Source organism: Haemorhous mexicanus, chromosome 10 (genome assembly GCF_027477595.1).
Source record: "Haemorhous mexicanus isolate bHaeMex1 chromosome 10, bHaeMex1.pri, whole genome shotgun sequence".
Lineage (NCBI taxonomy): Eukaryota > Metazoa > Chordata > Aves > Passeriformes > Fringillidae > Haemorhous > Haemorhous mexicanus.
The window spans coordinates 22880993-22908601 of record NC_082350.1 but is presented as its reverse complement, the minus strand read 5'-3'; the positions used below and the strand labels follow the sequence as shown (position 1 = coordinate 22908601).

Here is a 27609-nt window from a genome sequence, read left to right as displayed (position 1 = left end):
CCCTTCAGATCCTCTGCAGCAGTTTTTGATGTAGAATGGACAATTACAGCTTTTAGACACAGTGCACAAAGCCACAGTCTGGATAAATATTGGCAAGTCAGTGACTATAACCTAATGGGAATGGTGACTGTCAAACATAACTATGAAATTTAGCAAACACATCCATTTTCTTACATCCCACTGAGGTGACTTGACTGTCCTTAGGAGCAAGGTGGACACCAACTGCAGAGGAAGGCACCAGGGATGGCAGGAGGAGGAGGAGAGGTCTGTGAGCACAGGGAGCAGCCAAAACCCAGATTACATATTCTTGATTCAATTTAAACACCAATATCTGACTCAGAAAACAATGAGCATCTCTTTTATAGCAAGCAGGAGCAAAAAGTGTTTCAGCCAGGGAAGTTTAATCACTCAAGGATATTTCCTGGGACAAACTGAGTGCACAGATAGCTAACAGTTTTTTATCATCTGCTATGCTTTTAGCTTCACTTTCCTCTCTGATTAGAGCTCCAGCTGTAGGTCACACGAGTGATCAGCCATTCATGGCATGTGGGATTTGGGATCATCCACGCATCCTCCACAGGATCCCTGTTTTGCAGGTCCTATCCACCACACATGGCTCTGCTCCTGGCCCCCTTCCCCCTCCCAAACCTGGTCCCTGCTAGCCCAGCCCACACTACAACACTGACATAAAGTACAAATAAGTTAATGAAACCACAATATTTTTTTTTGTGTAGACCTGGACTGTTTCAGCCACTAGCAATGTGAGCAGCCACAGGTGTTGCACTAAATAAAGTAATAGAAAATGTCTCCATTGTAACAGTGGAAGCCCTGTTTCAAAATCCCTCTCTGCTTTTTATTAATAGTTGGATTCCTTTCTATCAGCAGTCATAACTGCATTTACCTTATTTTTCAGCGAAAATGTTTTGCTAAGAAAAAGTCTACTAAAAATTACTACTGCTTTTCGGTCAGTTTGTGCTTGAGCAAGCTTTCAATCTTTTCACAGAAGGGGAGAACATAAACTTGTGATTCAGAAAAGAGAGGAAACCAGGGGTTACAAAGGTTGGGAGGCCAAGTAGTATGAAACAGACCCCCTCCGTCAAGTAAAAAACTTGGCAGGATAACTAGAAACAGACCAACCCTAAATCCAAGGGTTCATGAGCAGTAACATAATTAGCTGGAATAAAACTAATATTCTAGTGTTAAATTTCACCTCAACACAGACCAGCACTTATTAGGGAGAAACCAGTGAGAATGAGGAAAGATGTGTTTCATTTAAGAAATTTACACTGAGTGGGAATGCACACACAGGGGTTATTTCCTAAAAAGCCCATTTGGATGCTCCAAGTCACTGCAGCCACAGCAGCTGCCCTGCTCCAAGCTGGATGCATTTGTCAGCCTTGCCCGAAGTGTCTGGTAAAGCCCAGTCCACCAGAATCCTGAAACATTTGTTCCTGGGAAAAGAACCACAAATACACTGGAAAAAATGTTGAACAGGAAATGTTTGACCACTGCTACATCACCAGATATCAAAAGAATTTCACATTGGCTACTTCCTTCTCTGAGGGGAGGCAGGGGGTGCTCGGCCTGAAAATAAAATGGCCCCAGAGGCCCTACCCAAACCCCCCAAAAGAGCTGAGGTTTCAGCAACATTAAACACAGTTTCTCCTTTCCTTTATTAGCAAAAGTGGGAGCAAAACCTTCAACAACAACACAGATGGCAAATATTGGTGCTGAGAGAGGAGATAAATAACGCCAGCCATCCGCAGATCGGGCGCAGGAAATTCCAGCCATCTGATGAGCTGTTGGCTTAACAAGCAGCTCTTCACATGTCAGCGGCCAGCAAAGGCTATTTTCTTTTTTTGCTGGTTCCCTGGAAAGGCACAGGAGAGGCAAAGCAGGGGCAAAGCTACAGCAGGGCGAGGCGCTGGGAAAGGCATGGCAGGGAAGGAAGGCAAGGCTGCCCTGGGGCAGGGCAGAGGATTGGGTGCAGAAGCAAGAAGGAAAACCTGTTGCTTTCCGGAGACAGACGGGTGTGTGTCTGCCCCCGAGACTGCAGCGCTACAAATTCCGAGCTGCTCCAGCAGCCTCGTGGCGGCCTCGCCTCGGGCCAGCCGCGTATGGTTTCTTTTTGAACAAGCTATCTTTTAACACTCACAACCGGGATGATTTAACAGAAAGAGAGCGTCTCAATTTTTTTGCGAGCGACATCCCCCCTAGACTCTACCCAAACAAAGCTACTAATGTGTGGTCATTTTCTTGGCAGCGTGGCTGCATGCTGATAACACCGCTGCCTGCTATTCTCCCAGGAGCGGGGCTGCTGGAAGACTGCTCCCTACCTCATCCCCTGATGCTTCTGATGCGGGTGATCCTCCGACTGCACGGCGCCAACCACAACATGCTACCCACCGTGAGAGAGCAGGACACAGGCTGCTCTAGTCAGGAGTTATCGTCTATCATACTGATTGACGAAACCAAGAGTGAGCAGAAAAAATAAACACGAACAGAGGCTGCAGTGTATGGGGCAGTCAGCTGGGAGTTTTAGTATTTGGCCTTGGTGATCCTACTCTCATGGTAGGTTATCTTTTCCTTGTGCTATCATTTATCATAACTTTGAGGGCCAGAGGGAGAAACAAACCTACAATTTTTCTATTGGTTACATTCATTAAACTCTTCTTTTTTTAGCACCACTTCCTTTGCCCCTAATAACAATCCCACCCCCTCGATCTGTATTCCCTAAAGAACAGTGAAATCAAATCTAAGTACAGTCCTCCCCTTTTACTCCTATTACAGCAATAGACCATTGCAAGCAATTAACCTCTGTTATTCCATCAGACCCAGGCCTCAGCCTCACGCTCGCCCGGCAGTGCCTGGCTGCAGCCAGCATTGACTCCTGCCTCAGCTCCCTCCATCCTGGCCCCCAACATTATTTAGGCAGAGATGTTGGTTTTGTCACAACCATCTCCTTTTCAAACAACGCCGGTTGACTTTTGCAGGCACGGCCCAAGTTCTGTATTGGGCCTGACAGCCACCATAAAGCACTCCCTGAAGTGTCAGTAACAAAGATGATTTGTATGGGGCTTGCAGTCGTCCCCTCTTCTAATAGCTTTCTCATTCCAGCACACAAACACCGAGCAGAGAGCAGCTGCTTAAAGCTGATACAAGCATTTCTTCTCTCAGCAGGCCATTCTTGCATAACCATTTATTTTGCAGAGTTTTAAAGTGCCTGAAGGATTTAATTATGTACATAGACAACCCCTATAAACTCTATTCTAGGCTTTTTATTGACTTTTGTGCCAGGCAGCTCTTAGGCATTTCAATTAAGTGTTTTTTTATAAGAAAAGCAACAATATAGTAAAAGAATATATTCTTTATAGATAGTTCCAAACAGTTTGTGCCGATTTAATAAAGCTTATTTAATTGACAAGGATTTAGAATATCTTATGCTACAACTTGGAATACACGTCCTTTTGGACCGTGGATCTGTTTAAAAGGGCCTGCCAGGACCACTTAGGTACCAGGGGAAAACAGCTTGGATCTGATTACTTAATCCTAATAACGTGTTGTGAAACTTTAGGAGACTACCTGTCATTTAGCATCGTGGTCAAAATTGAAGTGGTAAATAGCTAAGAGCTGAAGTTTGGCATTGTCTCGGTCGGGGTTTTTGGGATCCTGGAGCAGGATAGAAGAAATTTTCCATGTTCCCAAATTTTCCGGAAAGGCCAGTATTGCCTTTATCTGCTTTCTAAACTATTTACAAGGCTTCTGCAAACCTGCCTTCATTATGGCATAGGATATTTCAGTCCCAGCAGGTGGCCAACAGGAGAGCAGGCCTGTTTGTGAAATATGTAATACCCTTTTCATATACTTTAACCAGAAATGTGCACCTCAACAGCCCTCCTAACCCTTCTAATTTCCCTTTCTCCTCTTAATCTGCTCTGCAAGCCATGAGCATGCATTAAAATCTCCCTAAAACATTTCACCTAGAGGCAATGTAATTCCGCAACAAGCAACCAACATTTCACAGCTCTGGAGTAATAGATTAATTTGAACCTAATGTTGCCCGTCGTTTACTGCTCCAAATGTTCTGGTGTAGACATAGCCCCGAGGCTCAGCGCTGTGGCATGCGCGGCTCCTGGAACCAAAGCTACAGTTGGCTTCACATCTGTGCATCACATTTGCCATGTGCCTCATTATCCCGCGCCCCACTGTGCCTACCTGTCCCAATCAGCTTCTCAGCCACAGGCTATCCAATTTTTTTTCCCCCCCGACTAAGGATCTTTGTTCTCCTTCTCACTTACTAAATTTTTGCGAGACCTCTGCACCCGAGCAGTAGGGATTCTGCGCATGTGAACCTCCAAGCTTCTCCAGGTTCTTAATTCTCCATTAGGAACAGGAAAATTACAACATTAAGTCTCCAACATGTCACTGCATAAATTGTACCATTTGCAGAATCTAATATAAAGTCAGTGACTAAGCACATAAGCATGTAATAAAGAACTGAGTTGTTTGTTTTGACTTTAACAAGTTCGGTCTGCATCAATTATCTGTAAGTAAAGAAAGAGTAATTTCCAATTCCAGATAAAAACCCCTGTCACAGAAAGAAAAGATTATTACATCCAAAATCAAAACCAACTGTTCCCAAAAGTTTAAAGAGCCAACCTTTTAAAATTCATTGATACAAGAGCAAAAATACATATATTTGTGCGTTCAGATGAAAATAAAATCAACTTTTAACAGAAAAGTGTGCCTGTTTCAGTATTTAAAGCTCTGTATTTCATTCTCTATTTATAGAAACATGGGCAAAAAAGGCACAGTGCCTTTATCTCAAGCCACTACATAGTAAAGAAGAGAAAGTAAAATTCAGTCTCAAGCAGGAGCAGGGATTTATCTCAAACCAAACATATCAGTCTGAAACCCAACAGCTCATCACTGCATTAAAAGGTTACTTTGTTTTTGCTTCAGTATACAAAGCACTTGAGTTTGCTTTAAGTTTATATCCTTTGGATTTTTTCCAGTGAGGAGAAATTAAAAACGCTTTTGGTCTAACAGAGCAATGCTCAATTTCTTAAGGAGATGCGGGGGGAACTGGAGCCTAGTGGACACTGTTCTGTTTCCTTCCAGCAGCACCAAGGGGCCTCCTCGCAGGTAAAACACCACATTTCTACCTACTCCCAGCCCCTTCATGCTGGAAGAGGACCTGACACGACTGAAAGCCCCTTATCCAAGCACTGTTAAGTGGAAAAAACTCTGGTGGCACAACCAAATTTATCATCCTGTGAGATCCTGAGGTTCTCACTGCAAACTTCTCGTGGCATCGTTTCTAGCAGCAATTTTTACCTGCCCTTCCCTGAGTAGCTGTCAATTCTGCCACCAGTCTTACCTGCTGCAGTTTACGAACTATATTAGATTTCTACACATAATTCCAACGCACAAACTCCTAGCACATTTCATTACATGCTTGAATTAATTTATTCTATATGGAATTTGTTACCTTTACAATAAAAAAAAGTTACTATTCATTATTGAGAGCAGACAGATGGAACATGTTCAATTTAAGACATCAATAAGAAGGGAGGAGGGGGGGAAATCTTATAATCCGTGTGGCACAACCTATTCCATCTGGTACTTCCAACTTGTCTGCCAAGACTTTTTTTCCTATATAAAAGTGAACATTTCTCTTTAGAGTTAACGGAACATTCTTGGGCATTAAGACTCTGCATCTGATTTTTAGATAACAAGCAACAACACACATTTAACATACAATATTTGGAAAGCGTAATCTGTTTCATAAAGTAAAAGTTGTGGGCTTGACCTAGGAGAAAACAAAACAAAACAAAACAAAACCCACCAAAAAAAGCACAAACTCCAGGAAATTGTGTTTATCTGAAAATGTTATCTGGGCAGTCAGAACAGAAGCTGCAGCTTTTGCTTTAATGAACCATGAAAGTGATTCAGCAAACTGCTTTGGTCTCTTAAAAACAAATATTAAGCAACACCAATGCTAATTTATACAACAAAAAAATAAAGTTAGCCATCTCTCAACAGGAAGAAAAACATTTTTAGCACATTCCTACCAACATCCAGCATCTAGGAGATAATGCCAAAAACTGTGAGGTTTTGGCACGTGTCAAAATCAATTTTAACTGTTGGTTTAAAGGCTACTCAATTAATGGAAATTTATTTCCAATGAATGTTAAGATAATGGAGCTAAAGCAATATTTTTTCTTAATACAACTCGTTCCAAGAGTGTTTAATCAAATAGGTGGGGGTTTTTTTCTAGTATCTTTTTGACAGAGCATTAATGGTACATTTTCCATACGTTTCATTTCCATTCTTGAAGCATGTCCCCTAATTCCTGCAGTGCTTTGCATTAAGCTGTCTCATTATACCAAAGACATTATGTCACTTCTCTGTTCATGAGCACACTGGCCCTCAGCCCTTGCAATAACACCCAGCCACAAACACCCACTTCTGGCAACCAGCCTAATGACAGAAAAGATTGTTTCAAACCAAAAACGAAGAGGAATCCAATTATCCACCTAAACCTTACAGGCACGGGGGAACACATTAATTTGGCATAATCCTGTACCAAAGGCTCACATTTATCTTTTACATCTTGGGGAGAGATTATGTGGGCGGCCACGGAAATGAGTGGTCGTGCTGGAGGGCTGCTGGGTCTCACGTGGGTGCACTCGGTGTGGAAAAGCAAAACAACAAGCATCTGCCTCGTGTATCCAATGTCTACCTATCACCTCCTGCATCTCCAGCACAGACAGAAAAGTGTTTTCGTTGCTAATTTTACGGGATTTGGTTGCAAATCGGTCATATTTGCCTTCTTTGAGTGCCGCCAACTTTTCTTGTGTTTTAAGGAGAAAATTATTGCCGAGTGAGGAATTCCTCTATGGAGGGACCATGCAGGGGTGAGGTCTGTGTCAGCTGTGGGACCTCTGAGCCCAGCACAATCAGAGAGTTAAGCATTCCTATCTGTATAAAACTGGACTAGCCACAATTATTCAGTGAAGATATTCAGGGTTTATGTAAAAATAAAAGGCTTCAGCCTCACAGGGGTTTTCTGGGGTATTGGTGGAAGAAGAGATCCCACCCATGTGCTGGTGCACCAAGGTCCTCTCCTACACCATCCCAGTCCCACACGGGCATTTCGGGGAGGCAGGTGGGAAGGATGCAGAAGCAGAGGAGAAAAAGGCTGGAAAATATTGTGAGGATGTTTGAAAATTAGCAATACACTTTTTGCCTTTGGTCACGGCTTTATTTTCCCTTCTGACTTTCGGTCAGGGTTTACTCTAAGGCCAAAAGCACCGCCGGGTCTTTTTCCCTCACTGAAGTTACAGCGTGCAGGGGGACATTTCATTCCTCCCAACATCCAGAACCTGTACACGATTAAAGCTGAGCTGGGGCAGAATTAACATTCTGCTAACAAACCCCTCCTGCCATGGGGATGTGGGCTGGGAGGGGCGGGAGGGCCACGGCCCCGCAGCCGCTCCCCTGGGTCAGGGCATGCTGGGAGGGGAAATAAGCTACAGAGCAGACAATTTTCAGCTTGACTGGTTTTACTTTCTCTACCAGGCCTCACGAAAACAAACTGACAAAACAAAGGACACAAAATTAATGACCCATGCCTTCTGTCAATTGACTCTTAGTAACAGTGGCTAGTTCACCTTAATTTTATTTTATTTATTTATTTTTTTCCTTCACTTTGAGTGAGTCACTGTAGGCAGTGGTTAAGGTTCATTTAAAAATTCTTCAGAGGCATCACTTGGTTTTCATTAATTTGGTGACTGTAGTTTCTGATGGTGATGAACAAACAATGCAAAAGAGTTTATTCAAATAAAAATAATAAAAAAACCAAAAAACCTCTTAGCCACTGCATGCGTTTTTCCAGTAATGGCTGTAAATAATGGCATACCTATATCCAAGAAAAAGACACACTACTCAGGGTTTGCCATCTCCTCAAAACATTTTTGCCCTCTTCATTTCCTTTTGAAACACCATTATTTATATGGCTGAGGTTTCACTTGACAGCTCGCCAGAAAGCCAAGTTACAACAAACCTTTTACTACGGAGCAGCAACATTATTTCTGAGTTGGCTTTACTCGTGTTTTCAGCAGAGGTGGATTTTATGTCCTAGTGAATCCCACTTAAAAAATGCTAATAATCTTGATCCCTCTTGCATAGCACAGTTTCCCAACATCGCTGCAATCACAGGTTTTCCTTGTATAATTCCTGGCACTTGGGGAGAAGGTGCCTGATGCTCCAGCCAGGAGCACTCACGTCCTTTCGCCCTGCATAGCTAAAGCACTGCACAACTTTTTAAATATTTACCCCATTATATAAATGTCCATTGAAGGGCACTTACATAAACGATAAGCGCTTACAGCAAACACTTTTAGAGAGCAGGATCTGTGGTATGCAGAGGAGATAAGGCCACTTCCTGCAAATCCTTATTCACAGAATTAGTCCTTAATCAGGCAAATAGACTCCCTGATATCAATAGGATTTCACATGTGAGCAAGGGTGGCAGGATTGGGCTCTTAATGGGACATTTTAAAAATTCATGTCTCTTCCCAGTAAAACCTGTGAGACCTAATATTGATTTTAGTGGCAGTAAAAGCGTCCCACTGTGCACATCCTAACCAATAATTTCCATACTGTGCAACCTGGTATTCTCCCCTCTAAGAATTTAGTTACATGTCTATGTAGATTAACACCATTATTCACCAACAGACCCTTTTTGGTTTATAAAAGGCTGTGCTCAGTGGTAATCCCTATGTAAAATAACTAACAGGTATGTCACAGGCTAAAATACATCCAACAAAAAGATAGTATTCAATCAAGGAAAACAAGCACAATGATGCTTGCCAAGAAAGAAAACAGTAAATTAAACACCATTGGAAGGTTTTAGAGAGCTAATGTAAATGCTAGAACAGGTAGTCCTGTGAGAGACACAGAAATATGAACCTGATTTACAGGTCTGGGGAGTGAACTGGAGCAGTGGCATGTCTTGGAGCTACTGCAGCAGGCTGGGGATGGGGCCAGACCCCACGCCAGGGCAGGACCACAGCTCCCACTCCAACTCCTACCTCTGAATTTGAAATTCTATTCATGCACCAGAGGAAAAAGAGAACCAGGATTGCTAAAAATCTATTTGCAGGCAGCCTAACTCACCATTTGCTGTCTATGAACTTCCTAGAAAGTTGGAAATATCATAGCACTGCTCGCTTAGTGCCACTTTTCGTGCTGTTTGTCAGCATTTCCATTACAAACCTTTTTAAAGGGTTTCCAGCTCAGCCACAAAAAGCCACTTCAGGCTGAAAGCTGGCGTACAGCTTCCCAGACTGGGAGTGAACGACTTTGTCAAGCTAAACAAAACGTGGTTTATCTCTCTTCAGCAAAGGAAAGGCTCTGGGAGGTTTGAAAATTAACAGGAGCTTCTACTTATACAAAGCTGTATATTCGTGTCCTATTTTCTATAGCATTAGCACATAAGTTAAAAATTGCTGGGGATTTTTTAAAATTTATTTAAAGTACAAACACACATAAATATGATCCCCCTCTGGCTATTTTGGATGAATCAGGGAGATTTTGCCAATGTCCCTCAGTTAGGCATTCAGCTGTTGGTGACAATTAGAGAGAAGCTTTTTTTCCCCCTTACTCTACCTCTTGCAGCCAAGTTCTGTGAATCACAGGGTGTTGGTAGCTGAGTATTGACCAATCAGCTCAATCAACAAACAATAACACACAGCAGCTTCCTTTTATCTGTAAGTGCCAAAACACTTGAGAAAGGGGCACATCTATGAGCAAATTTATTTTGCAAGATGGTTGAGGTCCCTTGAGGCTGCTTTACCCTCTGCATGGGAGGAGAAGAGAAGGTTTGTAAGGGGATAAGTGCCACTGCCCTGGTTGCTGGTGTGTGGTGGCACAGTGACAGACTTGGCACTGCCCACGGCAAATACATCAGCATTAGGAATTGCAGCTCTGGGGTGCACGAGTGCACAACGGGAAGCTTGAGTAGAAATCAGCCAAGAGGCACAATTAGACAAGTTAATGGACCTAAAGTCCACCCAGGGCTGTAATGAAAGGTATCACCTCTGTCTTGGATCACTGGAAACCAAAATAGTATCTCTAAGGGAGGGTCACTCCAACCTCACCTAATCCCTAAGTCATTTTCACTGGGATCTGCTACTGGTGTTACCCGGGATGTGGGATGGATGGGTGGATGGATGGGTGGGTGGATGGGTTTTCAGCTGGGCAGGAGCTGAGCCTTTTCTTATGCCAATCTGCTGGTGCTGATCAGGGGATCCACGTGCCTGGGGTTGCACAAGGGGCTGGCAGGGATGTGTAGAGACACTTTGGGGCACGGGACTGCTCCCCAGGGCAGCAGGGATGGGGAGGACTACAGCAGCCATCAGCAAGAAATAACTGTCATTATCCATTAAAAAATCCACAGGTCACAGCAAATAGGACTCAAGGAATGCCCTGGCAATCTGAAATCCCCCCTCTGCTCCCAGGCAGGTAGGGGAGCTCAGCTTTTCATGGAGGCAAAAGTGGCCATAAGGGTTTTCTTCTCCTTTTTTTCCAGTTGGAAAGTCACCTGCTTCAGCCAGAGTTGTCAGTGAACCACACACCATGAGACATCTGCAGGGCTAACAAATAGTTTTTTCCACATCAAGACAGGATTTTTTATTAAAGAGACCTGAGATGCTGTGTGTAGGAACGCAGAGGCCATTCAGAGTAAGACACCAGAAAAACTGATAAAAAAATGAAGGTATATTAGCAATACAGAAAAGGAAAAAAATTAACACTACCCGTCCATTTAAAAATGCACTGAGAAGAATATTACAAATTGCAAGAGTTTTAAATATAAAGGGGTCCATAGCAACAAAACACTGATATATCTGCTCCTTTTCCTTCATTTTTCTCCAGTATTCATTCATTGAACAGATGCACACGGCAGCCACTGAAATAATGGGATTCTGGTTTAAATGATCACTGGATTAGGCCTTATGGTCTTCATTCAGCAAAGCATTTAAGCATATGTTTAAGGTTAAATACATACTTTTCATGCTTAACTCTACAGGAATAAGCTTAAGTATATGCATCAATTTGAGCAGACACTTAAGAGCTCTGCAAAATCAGGATGGACATGCTCAGACATGTGTTAAGTGCACAGAGTTCCTTAACTGTTGCCTCCTGCAAAATCTCTGGTGGATTCACTGAATAATGGAAAGTGCCTGTATCCTGTGCACAAACTCTGACCTGGGACAATTTTGGGTGATGCCTGTGGGTGCCACAGGTGGGTCCCCCAGGATCTCCATGTGGGCAGTAAAACCTGAGGCTGAGAAGTTGCTGCAAAAATGCTGGGTGGTCTCTGGTCATGCTGGAGCAGGGGTTATTTAATACCATTTGTAATGGTTGCTTGGGGCAGGTGGTAGCTCACTGAGGATGGGCTGTTGCACAAATGTTGCTGTATGTTATGCTGGAGAGGCACAGAGTACACAGTGAGGGATTAGTAAGGATTTGGTCCCAGAACTTCACCTCCCAACCCAGCTGGAAAATAAATTCTGCTCTAAACTCATGTTATTTTTAATGATGCACAAGGATGTTAAAAAAAATCAACATTAAAAATCTGCAATTATGTCACTCAAAGAGCTTGGGGGGATCTTTTTTTTTTCAGTCTGTTTTATCAAAGATATAAAGAGAACTCACTTGATCTTGGAATTCAGCAAATCCCAAATATTTAGCCTAAACTATTTTTGGAGTTGTCTGAAATAAAAGTTTTGCAGAATGTTGAGCCTTATCTAATTTCACCAGATTATTTTAAAGCTCAAATCAAACCAGTATAAATAATGGGTAGAATTACTAACCTGCAGGGAATGTCATCACAAATTTCCTGGAGTTTTCCATGTAACTATGAGCATGACTGGTCTATTTACTGAAAGTAGTATATACTGTATAATGTTCACTGAAAACTCATGTAACTCATGCAATATGATAACCACTAGGGTGCTACTGTGACGTAAAGGATATATTACAATTTTATCCAATTCAAACAGGCAAAAAAATGCTTCTAATCGTCCTGCCCTCTAAACAAATACTTTGTCTGTTCTACTGAACTTGAAATTCAAGGTTATATATAAGTCATCCTGCAATAAAAATAATATTATGGAATAAACAAGACTGCACTGCGATATGATTTGAGTCTTCAATCACTGAATTTTTTTGGATATATTTATATGAAGTGAATGTGTTATGTGTGCCAGGATTTTTTATGGTTCTTATAACGCAGTTGCAATGCATCGTATTGTTATGTGCAAAAGCTCTGGTGACAAGCACATAGATTCCAGAGCCTGGGCTGGCTCTGGCAGGAGGAGATGTTTCATGGAGATGATAGGTTTAGCCCTGCAAAGAGCAGCCTGGCTGCAGTGCTGTCTCAGCCCAGCACAGGGATGCTGGCAGGGGAACCTCCCACCTCCCACAGCTGGGGGAATGGGACAGCCCTTGTGGGCTGAGCTGTGGGCAGTGGGTGCTCTGAAAGGGGCAAAGTCCCTTTGACAAGGGACTGATGTCCTTTGAGGGCATCACAGCTTGGGCACAAATGCCACAGCAGAAGTAAATAATGCAGTAAAAGCAAAATAATTTTCCTGCTGTCACACTGCAAAATCTGTCCTGCAAAGGTGGAATCTCACATCACTTTGCACTGGAGTTTGATGTGATCAGAAGACATTGGTGTGAAGGGAGAGACACTCCCAGTGCTGGATGAGCTTCTGAAAGGCAGAATTGCATCCTACCTTGGGTGCCTTTAACAACAATAACTAAAGTGAAAGAAGAAGTCTGTATTCAGCTCTTAATCTCTAATATTTCCCTCTTTTTCCAGACAGAGATCACTTAGGCACGGCCACCTCCAATGATGGGGAAGGTCATCCTGTGTTTCCAAACTATCACCTTCCAAAAGTTTGGGCACTGCTGCCCTCCCAGGGCCGTCACTGTGATGGAAATCTTTCATTCCCTCACAAGCTGCTGCCCAGGACAGGCACCTACACTCACAATCTTTCCAAGGGTTTTGGACCATGCATACACATACACGGCATCGGTCCCCTCATAGCAAGAGATGTGTTCCCTATGGTCACTCCATCAGTCCTTTTTTGCTTTCCACAAGGGTTTGAGGAGAAAACCAGAAGAGTGACTTAGTGAAAACACATCTGTCAGCAGGTGTACAACCCCTCTGTGTAGCTGCACCCTGCCAGGCACCAGGTAAAAACCCAAGTGTATCACCAGTAAATGGGGAGGTTCCCCTTCAGACACCCAAGGGACATTCACCCTTCACCTAACGTCACCCTAAATGTACAGGAGAGTATCAAATAACACAAAAATAACACCATTTCATTCTGTAGGTCATAAAAGCATCATCCTTCACTGCTGGCCTGCTACTGGAAGCGATGTGTTGCCCTCAGCCACTGAAAACCACTGATGCCAAGAGATGCCCATCACAGGGAGCTCGTGTCACCCACAGGCATGTGTGACACTCACAGCAGGCATGGGAGTATTTCCAAGGCAGGATTGAATTTTCACTCGGCTCCTAAGCACACAACTCAGCTGCCAGTGTGGGTTTGTGGATATAAATCCCTGTTAACATCTCAGGAAGGCTCACATTCGAGTTGCAAACGCTGCTGAGGACCAGCCCCTGCTCTGCCCCCTGTCCCTCAGCTGTCTCCTCTTTCCCCATCCCACTGCAAGCTCCAGGGAAACACTTTCTCCCAGAGCCTTATCACAGCAGACAAAGAAAAAAGCCAAATCCTGAAGATTTACTACCAGAAGCCCTCATCAGAATATACTATGTATCTCATAAAATAAACATGGTAATGAAAACCGGTTTTACCGAAGCCCTCGAACCTATGAGCATTAGCAGCTGCTTTCTGTAAAGCTGGTGTTGATGTCAGGGGGAGACAGACACCAGCCTGGGAGAAGCTGTGCTGGGCTCTGGTGGAGTTAAACCCACCTTGGCTGGAATTTGCCACGCTCTGTAACCCCACACTGATAATGAGTGTGTACACACAGCTCAAAGGCTCCAAAAATCTGACTCTGAAACCCAAATCTGAGTTGTAATTAGATGCCTCTTTTGCACAAACAAAATCAGACTGTCTTGTGCTTGCTTTAGAAATTGGGCTAATCTTTGACAGGTTGTTCTCATTTTCCAATTACCCACTAGGGAATGCACATTGGCACTCTGGCAAATAATTTTTGGCTGTGCCCCTTGATTGCAAATAGTGTCATTGCTCTTGGTTAAATCTGTGAAAATTATACCTCCAGCTCCTCACTGCTGGCTGCCTGCTAGAGCACCCTGCATGGCTTGGAGACTGATTTCTTCAACAGGCTCCATATGCTGCCCCAGCTAAAGGCTATAAGCAGGGCAGAAATCTGCTGTTAAAGGAACAACCAATGCTCTGTGCTGAGTGACAGCCTGACCAGAATCTGCTTTTTGAGTCCCCATGAACAGATTTTCCTAAAAAACCAGCATCATTCATCTGCACTGCTGCCACAGGCAGTGGCCAGGTGAATCCATGGGCTGCAGAGAGGCCTTAGCAGGAGTTTTTGGCAAGCATTTTCCCAGCTATATCTGTCTGATTTGGAAGAGGTAAAATGTTTCAACATTGTAGATGGAGGATGGTTGCTGAGAAGACAAACCCAAAAGGTGTATAAGCATGTGGTTGATTTAAACCAGCACATTAGACTGCAAGTGGAATTTTTTCTTCTTGTCTCTGTTTAAATATTTGGCATCAGAGAGAAGTCAAAGTGATACTTTTTCACCCGGACTTTGCTTTCATTTTCCCCCACCTTTGCTGAGGATGAATTTAACAATAAATCACATGCAAATTTTTAAAATTTACTTTAAAAAGGGACATGGCAGAAAAATGTTTTCAAAGCAGATCCCAGGGAAACCCCCAGTCCTTGGAGCCTCAGGGCTCCAGAGATCCCTTTGGCCTCAGCTACACAGTGATGCCACAGCTCTGCCACATTGTGTTTCTGGTACCAGAAACAACATTGTCATTTGCCCCTCATGAGACATAAAACCTGAGTGTTTTCATATTGCTTTGCTGAGTATTTTACCCAAAAAAGAATTATTTGGGTGAATGATACCCAAAAAAGAACAGGAATACTACCAAAAAATCTGTACTTTAATTTGAAACAGTCTAGATTAGACCATGTACACTAATATTTATGGAGCCAAAAGCAAGAAGTTTATGTAGCAATTTGATTTAAAGTAAAATATAAAACCTTAATGCACTTTATAGTCATAGGCACCCCTAGCCACGTGTCTCTCTGTAGATAAATAGATGCACATGGGTAGATACACATACACATTTATAGCACTGGGGTCCCTCTAATCTGCAAAACAATCTTACAGGGTTTTCTTCAGTCAGAATGAATTAGATGAATTAATTAAACAAATCAAACTAAACTTAGTCACAGCAGTGCTCATTGCCTAAAGAGCCTCATAAATCCGATGAATGATGGGATGATGGCAAATACATCCTCATTACCATGCTAAACTCAGTTTGTTAAATAAATTAGTCATGTCATCGATGTCGTCACTGCATTCCTCTGCCCCAGCCACTGCACAGCTGCCTCTGCTCCCTCTTCTGCTCCCCCAGTACCTGCCAGCTTCAAAGGGGCACTTGGGGGAATTAATGACTCGATGTTTGCAAAGCACCTTGAGATCCCCCAGGTGAAAGGTGGTTTATAGTCCCCTCCTGGATTGTCCTGACTGTGTCAGCCAACAGGAGAAGGGACCTGTAAGGTTTCCCTGTGGCTTAGGAGGTGCCCATGTGCCATGTGTTGGGGTGTGGGACGACCCTGCATATGCTGGTGGGAGCAGGGTCAAGCACCCCCCAGGCTGCAGGATGCACCTGTGCTGGCCCACGGTGCTGCGAGTTCACTTTGCCACCATGAATAGAAAAAAACTCTTCTCTGTGAGGGCAGTGAGGCCCTGGCACAGGTTACTCAGAAAAGCTGTGCATGCCCCACCCCCAGCAGTGTTCAGGGCCAGGCTGGATGGAGTTCTGAGCAACCTCCTCTAGTGGAAGCTGTTCCTGCCTTGGCAGGGGGTTGGACCAAGATGATCATTAAAGGCCCTTCCAACCCAAACCATTTTATGGTTCTACAATAAACATGGCAAGGTTTATGGGGCTTGCTGGAAGACTCTGCAAATGAGGTCCTTGCTGGTGTTTGCAGACCTGGCCCATCCTGCCTCTTAGCCCAATGCTCATCCTTCTCCTAGCTATTTCTCTCAAGGATACACAATATTCTCTAAACCTGCAGAACAAGTTCTGCTGCTTTTTAATGTGAAACAACAAATTTCTCCCTATTCTTTCTCTGCTTATGGATTTATATTTTTTTAATTTCTGACGAGCAGAGAGACACAAGGCAGTAACATCCTCTGGCACTGGATCCCTCCACCCTCCAGGCAAGCATCCTGTTCCCTTCCCAGCAGGGACAGCCAGACGGAGCTCACGTCATGATCCTGCACATCACCCCATCACCACTCACGTCCTCCAGGGACCTTGCCAATGCCTCTGAGCAACAAGTGACACAGACACCCTGATATTTCAAAAGCTTTTAAAAAAAAAACAGTGGGAAAATAATTCAAAGCAGCTATACAGGTACTAAACCCCTCCTTTGCAAGAAGCTGCCAAATTTCAAGCGGAATAGTTGGCGTTTTCTCTCACAGTCTAGGAAAGGGGAGGAAAAAAGCAAAACTTCATTATGTAACTTTGAATAGAATGAGTTAGGCCATCTTTGGTTCCTGCTCTGGCAGAAGTCCCAGGTAATATTCCAGGAAGCTGCTTTTATAGGCAAAGAAACCCGTAAGCAACTATCTGAACTCATCATGTGTACGTGCACATCTCATTTACTTCGGGGGAAGTTGCACACATGCATTTGCAACTAAAACTTCTCTTCCAGGTGTAAATTGAACAAAAACATCCCTGAGGAATCTACCTACAAGCACTGGGATTTGCCTTTGCACTCGGCAACATTTGTATTCCCCGGTGCAATTTTCAGCTGTGCATTGCAGGAGGGAAGGCATTACTCAGCCTGCTTTATTTTCATATGAATGAGGGTTACTGTAACAGGGAACATTGTTTTTAATATTGGCCCTGAAAAGTACAAGCCAGCAGATGGCAGTTTAAACCACATTCAGTCAAAACAACATCATATTTTAGCCAGGGCCATTATTGTCAGATCATTTCAACACATATATTTGAAGATTTGACTGTGAGGATGGTAAGGAGAGGAAAAAAGAGTGGCTGGGATTGCTGGCAGGACTGCTGCACCCCTGGGGGAGAAGTTTGCACAAGGGCTGTTTCCACGGGTCAGCTCTGCAAGGCTGTGGGCTCGTCCTCAGGTTTGGATGAGCAGAGAGGGGATGGCAGAGCCAGAGGAGCTCGATGTGCCCATCTGTGCCCCTGTGGGTGCAGGCCATGTCTCCTCCATCCCCCTGCCAAACACACACCCCTGTGGCTGGGCTGGCAGGGTCATGCGTGACCCATGTGTGTGACTGCCCGTGCCTGGAGGGGTGTTTGTCTGCTGGCTGTTCCCAGGGTGCTTCGTGGATGTTCATTTTTTATCTTATTTACAGCAGAGAAGGTGTTTGAGGTTTGCAGAAGGCCCTAAAAATGGCCAGCCTTTTGCCTGGTCTCATTTTCCTTGCTGCATCAGTGAAATTCCCTCAGTGCTTGCACTGTTTCACTGGGTCCAGGCAGGTGGTTAACTAGTGCCAAGTAATTTTCCTAATTCCCAATATTTAATTATGGATAGAAAAGTGGGGGTGAAGGGATTTACAAATCTAAACCAAACCATTCCTGCTCTTCAGTGGGGTTTTGGAGGTTCAGGAGGGAGCCCCCCACAGCCTCCTGGTGTGGATGGGAACACAGCTCCCCACACATTCCAGGATGATAAACCTTTGATATGCCTTACACTTCACTGCCCTGAAAATGCAACTTTCCACATTTATGAATACAAACAACGCTATTATCTCTACCTTTCTAATATTTAACTAATCTAAACACTCAGGTAAAATGTTATCTGAAATGGTACTTCTATAAATGCATTAACTTTGTCTTCCTTTGACTTTTAAGATATCTTTCCTTATTAATACAGCTGAAAAGATTGTTTGGAAAGCCTCCGTAAAGTGGCAGAGCAAACAGATGAAGGGCGTTCTTTAGTAGTTCTTTATTATTAGCTTTCAAATGATGCTATCTTCTTGTGCTTTTCTTAACGAGAAAATAAATAGAATTTGTCTCACACACAGCTGTGTTTTTCTTTAGCTAAGGAATGCACAAAGGGAAATTTAAAAATCATGCATTATCAGTGAACAAGCTAGTTAAAGTAAATAGATTACAGCCAACTTGCTTCTAAAAGATTAAAGGTCAATGATGGAACACCTTGATCAATAGATTTATGAATTATCAAAGTCTACAAAAGGCACATCCAATTTTCTGGCATTATCTGCCCAGCAAATGCTGAGGACAGACACACACCATCTCTCAACTGAGCTGCTGCACTTTCTGTCATATCATTTAGTGCTGCTAAGAGATCAACTGGCATTTCAAGAGCATCTATTAAAGCAGTTATCTGACTCCAACTAATTCTTTTAAGGAATTCAATGGCTGATGCAGGATGCTACTTTAAACATTCAATGCGATGTCCAAGATCCTTCCTATGCTACCAGAGATTATGTGGCAAAGCACAGAACTGAGGAGATGCACAGAACTCCGGTACCACCTCAGCAGTTCTCACTTATCGGGGCCTTAATGCTAAATAAATACGTCTGGATTTGCTAAGTAACCCATAAAACAATTACCCAGCTCTCTATTGTGTCTGAGCAGCTCTAAGACAGCACACCAGGAATAGCATGAACTTGCTAAAGTCAGCTTGTAATCCCTTTCTGGGACAAAGAGTACCAAGGTAAGCTGTGCCTTTTGAAGTGAGCGGAAGGTTTGTGCCAGGCAGCCCCGTAAAACCATGGGCAAACAGTCTGGTACAGGTGGATTCCCACTGCCAGCAGCCAGGGAGGTTTGAAGTCCACAGTAGCTGTCCCACTGCAGGAAAGCTCAGGTGGTTTTTCCTGGCATTTATTGATTGCATTTCTTATATAAATCTTTTGAAAAGTGTTTATCCCAACACAGCTTCTGATAGAACATCAGCCTTCCTCAAGAGGGTAAACACTTTAACTGACTCTGAGCACATTAGTAAGGAGACATTACTGAGATTATTTATTTGTTTATTTGGGAAATCTACTTTAATCCCTGTTTCTCTGTTGAGAAGCATAAAGGCATCAAAGGCTTAATGTCTTTGTGTACCATTCATGGGCAAATGAATATTTTAACTCTGCTCTTTCGTGATCCTTATGGACTTTTAAATCCTGGCCTATATATCCTGCCTGCCCCTAGGAATGTATGTTTTAATGTCATCAGCGAGAGCTGTAAGAAAAATTAAAGTGGAATTTGGTCCTTCATGGGTTAATCTATTCAGAAGATAAATTGGACCCATCAGGTCAAAGTATTTTCAGTGGAAGTTCAACTCACCTGAGTCTTAACGCCTCTCTCCCCTCCCTAACCATTCCCTTCCTCCTTCCCTTCCCTTCTCCACCCTTCCTCCCTGGTGATAAAGTGAACAGAATGATAACAGGGCATCAGTTTGTTTTAACACAGGAGTGTGTGACCAACTTGTTTATCCCTGCACTAAAACCAGAACCACAAAATGCCACAAACCCCTTGAAAAAGTCTTAAAAACAGAGCTTGGGGCCTCCAGTGTCCAAACTTCCAGCCAAACTCCAAGGGAATGGAGGAGCTTGGAACAGGAGGCACTGTTAGCCTGAGGATTTGGTGCACATGCTGGTGGCCTGGGGCTGTTTAATATGAGTATCTTAATTAAATGGCAAATTCCAAAGGAATTTCCAACTATTCCTAATTGCCTATTACTTTATCAGGCCAATATGAAGGGGAGAAAGGAAAATCCATTGGAGCATGCATTTTCTGCTGTTTATGTGCCATAAGAACAGTGCTATTAACCCATGCTGGCAATTATGATGGGATTATGGCATTCCCACTATGGAAGAATTTAATTGCAGTTATATCAGATTTAAGGCCCTTTCACAGATTATTTCACTCTGGGCTGTAACACCAGCCCTGGGTATCACAGCAGCTTTGGGGCTGAGGCCCTGCAGAGTGGGAGAACATCAGCTCAGCTGTTACACAGCATTGCTCTGGTGAAATTTGCCCTCCAGCCACACCAAAACCTTGTCCTCATACAAACTGTGCCAGTGTCCATTTGCAGGAGACCATGGAAATAAAAAATCAGCATTATCTGGCAGAGGGTTCCATTGCCTCACCTCAGGGAGAAAACCTTTGAGAGGCCAGTGGATCTCACCTGCACCCATATGAAATCCCACCTGGCTTTCATTTGAATTGATAAATCAAGACAGCTTTTACTGGAAATTGAGCTTAGATTTGTGTAAAAAGTTTGCAAACCTCAGCCTAGACAGCTGCCTCCAACAGGCAGCACTTTCTGTAGGACCTCAGGTTTCCTGGTAAATCCTTTTAGGGCTCTGGTTTCTCAATCCCATTACTCCTGGCCTTCTCCACTATGGAGTTACATGCCATGATGCAATAAAATAGAAATCTTAAGATATTTTCATTCTCTGTTAAAAGCAGCTAATAACACATTGTGCCTGTATCTATCTCCATTGAGAAAATTTTATGAAACAAATTTTCCCATAAGTTTCAAAGAAGGTGTCAAAAAACAGATGACTGCAGAGGGGTGGCCAAAGGAATATTTAATTTCTTCTTTGGTAGAAAACAGTAAAAATAAATTACCAATTCCAAGCTATTTATCTTTTGCAGTATTTAGAGATGCTGCAGTGAGGGAAAACCCACACCTCTTAGATGTGAACTCAGGATTTTTATTCTCTACATGCAGCTTTATTCACTATGGATCCTGTGGGCATGAAGCCCAGGTACCTATAGATTTCCAAAATGAAAAAGGAGAACAAAGACTGAATACCCTCTTCATGGCAGGTTACAAACATTGATTTTCTCTTATTTTACCCAATTTGCACTTAACTTTTTCTATTAACCCTTTGATTCTGCAGTTTTACAATGTTAAGCTCTGAGGCTGCAGCCTCAAGCCCACATAATTAGGTACAGCCTCTGGAAATCCTTCAGCTCAGTTCATCTTCAGCTTCCTCCCCAAAAATTGCACCTGTTTCAAATACACTTCAAAGCACAGTATTTTAAAAAAAGCAACTTTTAGTATTTTGCCTTAAATCTCAAAACCTTTTGTATTTTTCTTGCTGTTGGGGAGTAGCTCTTCAATGAGTCTGGAGATCTACCCAGACAAGAAAATTAGTATTTGAATGCTATGATTTGAAGTAGGGAGGAGGAGGTTGAGGGGGCTCCTCCTTGGGTGACAGTAGTGAAAAAGCAACAGTGAGCTGATTGAGATGAATGCTGCCTTTAAAAGAACCAGAAGTATCTATTCAGTGAGAAAATAGGACTATTCCATAAAAGAGATGGGAATCAATTACAGCCTCTCATGAATACAAGACATGAGCACTAGTTAAAGCAACAGCTCTTGACCCACAAGGATAACCTATTTCTGAGCCACAGATCACTATGTAAGAAAACATGTGTCAAAACATGCATCTGAGATGCTGAAGCTCCTTTCTTCATCAATATTGAAAAAAAAAAAAAAACCTCTGCAAGAATACAAATTACTTTGTGCAAAAATAAGAGATATCAGTGCAAATTACAGCTGCCCCAATGGAAGAAGCGTGCAGTACGTGTAATATTAGGCACCTTTGCCCTGTGAACAAGGCTAGAGCTGGAACATGGCTGCCAGGCAAGGAGCAAAAGAACAGGAAAAACAAAAATTAACTCAAAAAGTCATTGGATCAGAAGCAAAGGAGATAATTTAAGATCTGATTTGGTAAATTGGGATGACATTGTGGAAAAAGTGGTTGCAAGGAAAATCGAGGATTTGAGAACATATCAGTCCAGCTGAAGTCACACAGATCTTTCTTCATAAGCAATGGCTTTTCTCCAATTTAATTTCATTTGGATCAATTACCATTAGCCAGATCCAAGCACAGACTTGAGCAAGCCAAGCTGAGGGAGAGGACATTAAAACAAATAATAAAGGAATTGTAACACATTGAAGGGGAGATGGTCAGGCTTACTAAAACCATGGACACTGCTTCAAAATCCAAAACACAAATCCAGCATTAGTAGCCTGCATGAGAATGGGGCAGTGCTCGGTTTGTATTAACCTAATAAACCAAGGAGAAGGGATTTGGAAATTACTGAAGTTGTTATTGCAACTGTTTACTTGGTTTAAGCTAATAGGGGGTTAAGCCCTTACAAGAGTCGTTCCCAGGAATTGTTAAACAACTTACAATCCTGAGAAAAAAATGCATCAATATTGGATTCAAAACCCATCTTGAGAGACTGATCAAATATGAAATCAGTCCCAGAGAGCACACTTCAGTGCACTGCCTGAGCCCTTAGATAATCCCCAACATGCTGAGATTGCTTTCCCCCACCCTGCCAAGGGGAAAAACAGAAGGAATGAGAAAGAGAAAACTGAAGGGCTAAATCCTGCACTCCAACTGAGTGAGAAAACAAGATGCCTTATTTCTAAGTGTGAAAGTGGATGAGACATCCCTCTGTACCCAATGGCTTGCACTGCACATCCTGCAATGGGGCTAAGGTCATTGCTCTTGCTTTTTAATATTTCAGCTGTTAGTAATAATTATATGAATAGTCTAACAATTACAAATGTCATTAATTAAACTTATTACATTGCCCTTATAATATTTAATACATGTTTTAGCCATAAACTGAAATCTATTCAACCTTGTATGAGTTTGAAAGGAGCTTGAATCATGTTGAATGCCAGTGCATTTTGAAAGCCAGTGCAATTTTTGGTCCCATCAGAAGGCTGTGAAATACAAGAATTCCAGTGCAGTGTTTTTGGCATTAATTTGAGCAGAAGACACCTGAGGTGAAAAAGTCACAAGCATGTTTGTAGTCCAAAGCAGAAGGAATTACACACTGAGATCTAAGAAGTATAATTTTCAGAATGTGAAGATAACAATTTAATTATCTCCTTCAGAAATTTCAAAACTGAATTACCAAAGCCAGCACATCCACATAATTTGGGACAGTGTCTGAAGTCTTCATTCCTTTACTCTTCGTTGTCTGTGCTCACAGCTTGCAATTAAATAAAATGTTATGAAAATTCAGTGCCAGCTGTTAGCATCATCTACCACTGGCAAAAAATAGCAGCAGGGAAAATTAATCTACCTGGTGTCTGATTATAATTAAAGTCCAATGTACCAGCATGGGTGCTTCTGTGTGCACCTTTCTAGGGACCACCAGCTCCAGCTGAAGGGCAGTGCATGGCTCTCTTTCTAGAGCCATAGGAAATGGCTGTGAAAATAATTCTGCCATTGGTAGATGATGTTTTTTCAAAACTAAGAACAAAACCACAGATCAAAATCCCTTCTCCTCCTACGGTGATTTCTCATACTGATAATTAAGTCCATTTTGCATATTGCAAAATCACACTGACTGTCACTGTAAATTTTCTCCTGTTATTGACAAACTGTTTGCAGATCCAGAGATGAGTGGGCCTTTTTCTAAATCCATGATTATGTATATATATATCACCTACATCACTGACATCATCCAATAAACTTAATTGACGGTGGTTTGTCTTAACTAACTTACGTTTTCAAGGTGTTGTCATGCAGAATGAAATGTGTGTGCATTTAAAATCTGCACCCCCTGGGATGGCTGGCATAGGTACAAATTCTTGGTTATAAAGCTGAGTTATAACCCAGCCTTCCCAAGAAATGCTGATGGCATTAGTGGTGTGATTTCTGATAAGATGCCCACGCCTTCCTTCCCTTGGTCCTACCTCTGAACCAGCATGTGCAGGTTTCCCAGCCACCTCCAGGGATGGTTAATCACCAGCCAGTGATGCATTTCTCTCCCTGGCCATACAGACCAACAGGGACAGCACGTACAATGGTCCCTGCAATATCACCTCACTCTGCCTTTGCAGTTTCACCACGTGAACTTTATTTTCCGTGGGACCACCTGATGAAAAATAATGAACAAATATCTCATGTTCCACAGACAGGGACACATCACAACAAGACTCATACCAGACTTATGTTATGATTCAAAGGAATCATACAGCTCTGCCTCACCAGAAACCACTTGGAACAGGATCATTGCTTTGGATGCGCACAAGGCAGCCGTGGAACAAATGAGCACGCCAAAACACAGCAGAGCTCAAGACACTTCTGAGTTTTAATGTCTTATTAGAGATGAGCAAATGCATCGGAGAACAAAGCGCACAATTAACTGATCTTATTCCAGACCCTTTCAAAATCCATGCAGTGAAGTCCCTCTTCCCCTCCCTGCCACTGAAGCCCAAAAGACACATTATCTTTGAAAATGTGCTGCAGAATTCCCAGGGTCAGTGGGTCTGGCATCGTCTGCTGGGCTGGCTGCAGGCTCCGCATCGCGTGCGCTGGGGCTTCCTCAGGGGAAGCAGCACTCGCTGCATTCCACCTTCTTAATGGGGTGTAATCAGGAACACGTTTGCTTCAGACCTATTAGTGAACTTCCCTCTTTAAACCCAGGCTCTTTTCTAAAGTCATTTCTGTAAAACCTAAATATCAAATCGCTGTCATTTTGTTAACGAAGGTACCTGGCGTTCTCTCTGATGAGATTTCAGCCCAGTGTGTTTCCCTGCTTTTTGCATGAGAAAGGAAAACACAGACATGCTATTTGCTCTTTCTCCTTTAACTTTCTTTTCCTTCTTTTTTTTTTTTTAATCTGTACAAAATAATGGGATGTTGTGTTTTTCCGATACTGAATATGAAAGAGAGTCACAACTCAAGAGTTGGAAAAGCCTGCCTAAATTTTTGGCTACAAATGCTATATTTGTTTTTGGATCACTGCATAAATGGGGTAAGACTAATACTTCCTTGGTTTCAAAAATACATTGTACAAAGTTGCCTGATTCAAATACTAAACCTGTGAGTTGTCAGTTTAAATAAGCAGTGTGTTTCTTTCTCTTTGTCATCATCCAAAAGAAAAATAAATGATAGACCCTCCCTCCCCACTGCACTCCAAAGGGCTGTCATTTAAAAAATGACAGTGCTTGTAACAGCATCCACAAGTTTTGTTCAATATCAAAATTGCCTGGTTTTAATACTGGGGGCATTCCATTCACACAGAGATACTCACAATCAGCCCAGCTTAAAAACTACTATTGGGCACATAAACAGCCAGCTCAAATACTGGCTTGCACTGAATCAGAATTATTAGTACACTCACAAGACAAAAGGGCAGAAGCAGCTATCCCATGTGACTGCACTGCTCAGGCTATTGTATTTTACCCAGACATCCTTGAAAGCAACTGAAAATCCTGGATTTGGCTCTAACACACCCAGAAATAGTACAGTTTCAGAGGGATGAGGAATGTGCCCATTACCCAGCAGGTTTGCTGTAGGGGTTTATCCCCTTTGTTGACCAAGAGCCTCTGCAGGCAGCTCCCCACACCCAGGGCCCCCCGAGAGCCCCCCCAAACAGCTAGGGAACATCCCCAAAATCACATTTCCCTGTTAGGTCAGTGGAGCCCTCCAGCTCTGGCCTGCTCTGACTTTAGAGGACGTGGAAGGTTCTCCAGCCTTGGCTGTGCTCTGAGTGGAGTTCCGCCCTGGATTGCATCCAGCCAGCACGGCTTTCCCAGCCCAGCCTCCCAGAAAACCTGAACAGAGTCCACCCCGTCAGCCTGGCAGGGAGCACGGCTCAGAATTCATGTTTTATTAAAGCAACGTCAGGAACACCTTTCAGTGTGCATGAGCATCTATTCTTACACTCAGAAAAAGCTCCCATCCAGCTCTTGGCCCTATCTGTGATCATGAGAAGAAGAAATGTGAAAATCCCTCTGTCTAATCCCACTGGACTGGGATTAAGATAAATTTAGGTCCAGATCTTAACACTACCACAATTTTTTGTGGATTTCCATATGCAGACACTGGAGAAACAAAATGGGAAAACTGAACACAAATGTTAATTTTTAAATAAGTCACTTCAGCTTTCCCACTAAAAGTGTGGAAATACAGACACTCTCCCACAAAACACCTATTGAGGTTCTATTGGAAGATTTCTCAATGGTTTTCCCTATAGTGAAACAATATCACCATCAGATGCTGTGTGGATGAAGACACCAGATGTTCCTTGATATCTGCATAGTCACCTTCTTTCAGAAGACAACTGATGAATAGCACCTGCTACAGATTTTGTTTCTCATGAGCCAAAAGGCCTGGAAGGGTAATGGAACCACGTTGTCTTTTCATGCCTTCAGTGACTCAGGTGGCTGTGGAGCCACTTGCTGTAAAGGAAAAACTTCCAAGCTCATTTTACTTGTCAATAAATTTTTGGAATTTCCTATTATTTCCAATCTTTCTCACAGATGAGAACAAGGCCTCAAGGAGAGAGTTGGTGGTCAGGATGGGTTGGGATATGCAGGAGCTAGGTTTAACTCCCTGCTCTGGATCAAACACCTGGCCAAGCAGAAGATGGCTCAGGGAAAGGTAACACAAGCACAGCTGGGGACTGACACATTGCAAAACACTCACCAACCAGGGTAGTCATATTTTCTGTGCCTGTAACCACCACACCCAACCCTGAGACACATTTCTAAAGGGGAACCTCAATGCAAGGAGAAGATTCTCAGGAAAGCCTTTTGGATTTAAGGTATTCACATTTCCTGACAGAAAACAATTTCCTTTATTCGAGCAAGAGAATCACCAACAGCTCCAGGCTGGACACTGGTTTTGCCTCGAGGCCACATCTTTTTGCTTAGGAAGCAGCTGTTTGTCAGCTGCTCCCAGTGCCCTGGACTAGGAGTGCCCATCCCACTGCTGGGACTGCTCTGCCCACCCTCCCTGCGCTCTACACTTCTCCTGCTGCCTGTGGCGAGCATCCTGCCTCTGGGAAGAGTCTCCTTCACCAGTGGTGCTTTACAAGCTCCTGGTGGATTTGTTTACAACAGCAGATGGCAGATGTGGGGACGCTCACCTGAGCCTTCCTCAGAGACCTGGCAGTTTAAAGAGTTTATGGCCAAACTTCAGCAGAGCTGCTCCAGCCAGCTCCCGGGGAGAAATCTCACACGGCGCTTCTGTTTCTCTTCACTCACTCGGGCTCCATATGTGAAAACCCAAGGTGTAAAAAAACAGAGCCTGATCTAAATATTGCATAGCCAAGCCCGGCAGCTAAGCCATCATTAGGTGTTGACTTGACAAATTTTCTGGGGTCAGTACCTGTGTAGTCTTTCCTATAAAGCAAGCCAGCTTGTTTCTCTCTTCTTACTATTGCAGGCCAGTTTTAAACCTCCCCGAAGACTTTATTTGTAGGATGTGCCTTTGCTTATGGAAAAGTAACATGTGCAGACAAAATAACTGTTTTTCAGGTTTGATACTCAAGCCCAGCTGAAACTAATCAAAAGTCTGAG

At 43.1% G+C, this 27609-nt stretch overlaps 1 protein-coding gene across 6 annotated transcripts in view; it reads right to left on the bottom strand.

Moving 5' to 3' along the window:
• The window catches only part of MECOM (MDS1 and EVI1 complex locus), a 325262-nt gene that overhangs the window by 101522 nt on the left and 196131 nt on the right, over window positions 1-27609 (bottom strand). The window lies entirely within an intron of this gene.